This window comes from Nansenia antarctica (assembly GCF_963989245.1).
Source record: "Nansenia antarctica genome assembly, chromosome: 2".
NCBI lineage: Eukaryota > Metazoa > Chordata > Actinopteri > Argentiniformes > Microstomatidae > Nansenia > Nansenia antarctica.
This window is the reverse complement of record NC_137675.1, coordinates 7,058,230-7,061,414: the sequence shown is the minus strand read 5'-3', so window position 1 is coordinate 7,061,414 and position 3,185 is coordinate 7,058,230.

The window sequence follows — 3,185 nt, the reverse complement described above, 5'->3', positions numbered from 1 at the left end:
GCACACAATGATGCTACAGTTCATAAAGCAGACAAGTGAAGGCAGTGGTTTTAAGGGTTCAAAAACATGACTTTATTATGTGTAGAACAACATATGTGCAGAACAAAATCCAATAGAAATGATTCAAACATGCAGACAATCAGGCAGTAGCCGTCTCCTGAACATAACAATGACGCTACAGTGAGCTAAAGTAGTAGCCATCTCCTTACGATAGCCCACAGTAGTTTCTTTCTCTTTTCAGCATTCCTCTTTCGAGTATCCTTCCTTCTGTCTTCGCTCTTCTGTCTTCTCTCTTTTCTCTCCCAAAAACCACGGTTAATAATATACCACATGCCGAGGGAAAGGCATAGGATAGCTGCAAGCATAGGATAGCTCCATGTTGCCGTTGTTATGTCTCGTGAAAATATACGTCACCACCATGGCGCGCTGTTATGACGCGTAACTCCGCCTACTATCGTCTACTCCTCCTACTAGCTCCGGGTCTGTGTGTATAATGGAAAACCAGAACAGATCAAAAGTGACCCGACCTGACCCCGAACTGAAGCGAACTGCACTAATGCGGGACCCAGATGGAAAAGCACCAAAATTGTTGCCTTGTCGTAGCTGTGTCTGGGGGGGCATATTGGGGAGGGGATGTTACCACCTCCTTGTAGGTGTTTGTCACCCTGTGTGCTGAGAGTGTCAGGTTCTCGTCCTGTCCTGGCGTTGAGGTCTCCACAGACTACAATCTGACCACAGGACTGGAAATGGTTAATTTCCTCGTCTAGGATGGAGAACATGTCATCTTTAAAATATGGGGATTCAATTGGGGGGATGTATGTAGCACACAGGAGGATATTTTTCTCGGTTGAGGTAAGTTCCTTATTTATTTCTAGCCATATGTAGAAATTTGATTGGCGTGATGGAGTGAGAGAGTTCTAATTTGTGCCATATTAGGATACCTCCCGAGTCTCGTCCCTGTCTGATCCCAGGTAGCTTGGTGGATGGTACTACTAGCTCTCTATAGTTGGCGGGACAGCCAGTGGGACCATCTCCTCTATACCATGTCTCCTGTAGGATAATTATGTCTGTGTTTGAAATTTCTTTCGTGAAGTCTGGGTTTCTGCTCTTAATGCCAAAGGCAGTCGACCTCAGACCTTGAATGTTCCAGGATGAAATTGTTAAAGATTTGTATTCCATGTTGTTTTTGTTCTAATGGTTTTAGTCCCGGACCATGACTGCGTAGAGCTCACTGAGCATCTGGTGTATGCTCAGGTCGTAGGGTGGGGCTCTGCTAGGTGTAGGTTTTGGGCTTCCTCTGTTCACAGCCTGCGCATATGTGTGGTATGGGGATGGCAGGGGCGGGGTGGGCCTGGCCTGGGGTGCAGCAGGGTGTCTATTTGGTGCAGCCGGGAGACCTCTGGGTGTAGCAGGCTGTCCTCTAGATGCAGCAGGGTGTCCTCTAGATGTAGCAGGGTGTCCTCTAGATGCAGCAGGGTGTCTTCTAGATGCAGCAGGGTGTCCTCTAGATGTAGCAGGGTGTTCTCTAGATGCAGCAGGGTGTCCTCTCTAGATGCAGCAGGGTGTCCTCTAGATGCAGCAGGGTGTCCTCTAGATGCACCAGGGTGTTCTCTGGATGCAGCAGTCTGTCCTCTGGATGCAGCAGGGTGTCCTCCGGATGAAGCAGGGTGTCCTCTAGATGCAGCAGGGTGTTCTCTGGATGCAGCAGGTCGTCTAGATGATGGTCTGTGTGAGGTGGTGGTCTGATGGTCTCTGTTGCTCCTGTAGGATGTGTTCGGTCTGCGGTCTAGTGCGACGTCCTTCAGGGTCTTTGCAAAAATGGGGACTGTTGCCTTGAAGATGTGCACTTGGTCATATAGACTGTACTCGTCCAGGGTGGGGTGGGCCGCCAAGTATACATTTTGCTTCATTGCACACTCTCTGGATATTTCAGCGTTTATGTTTTTGATGAAGGCTGGGTGGAAGTCCCACCTGGGTAGCAGGGTAGAGATGACTACCTTCGCGTGAGGGAATGTGGAGGAGGCCTTGGTTATCACTCCCTTGATGGACTTGGCCACCTCTTCTCCCTGCTTCCTCAGGTCGTTTGTGCCAGTGTGAATGATGATGTGGCTGGGGGACCCCAGGTGCTCCTCTGTCAGCAGCTCCATTGCATGACTGGTATTCTGACACTTTAGTTTTAGAACTCTGTGTTTTGGGAAGAGTTTTTGCTCTTCCACATATCTCCCGTTTGAGTCTATGAGGAGTATAATTTGGGGATTTTGAGGTTCGGTAATGGGGTCTGATTGAGAAGGGGGCGCTTGAATTTGTGGCTCTTGGTTTTGAGGTGGTCCTGGTTCGCTGGTGTTGTCATCTTGATCCTGTTGTTCTGCTGGGTCCTTTGAGGGGATGGATGGCTCTTTCACAGTTCGTTCGCTGGTCAGCATTCTCACTTCCTCTTTGAACTTTCGCACCTCTTCTTTCTTATCTCCTGCTTGGAAGCTGCTTTTTCTCTCTCTCTCTCTCTCTCTCTCTCTTTGCTCTCTCTCTCTCTTTCTCTCTCTCTCTCTGTCGCTCTCTCTCTCTTTCTCTGTCTCTCTCTCTCTCTGTCTCTCTCTCTCTGTTCTCTCTCTCTCTGTCTGCGTGTCTGCCTGTCTCTCTCTCTCTCCCTCTCTCTCTCTCTCTCTCTCTCTCACACACACACACACACAGTGGATTACACTAATGACTAATGAATGCCTTTGGAAAGAAACATCTGCTCAGAGTCTTTTCTTAATTAGCTGTGTCTTATTTCTGGCCTGTGTGTGTGTGTGTGTGTGTGTGTGTGTGTGTGTGTGTGTGTGTGTGTGTGCGCTCGCCTTATCCGCTACTTTGCTCAGCATCCCCAGCCTGTCAGCCCTCCAGCAGGTCAGTCATGTGCTTCTGGTTACAGACCCCAGGCCTGTTCTACAAGGCTCAGTGTAAAGACTAATGTAAACTAAACACGTTAATCAGGTGGTGGCCATGAGAGCTGTGTGTGTGTGTGTGCCCCCCTGCCTCTGGGTTCGATTGTGACTCCTCAACGGAAACAGATTCTCATCACAGGTTTTCAAATCTAGACTTTTAGTCTTTTGGTCCGCATATCGGCAACCAATCGAAACATTCTTTTCTTTTGAAACACGGAACTACGTTTCAACGTTGTTGAGAATCACAACGCAAACTCACTAGTC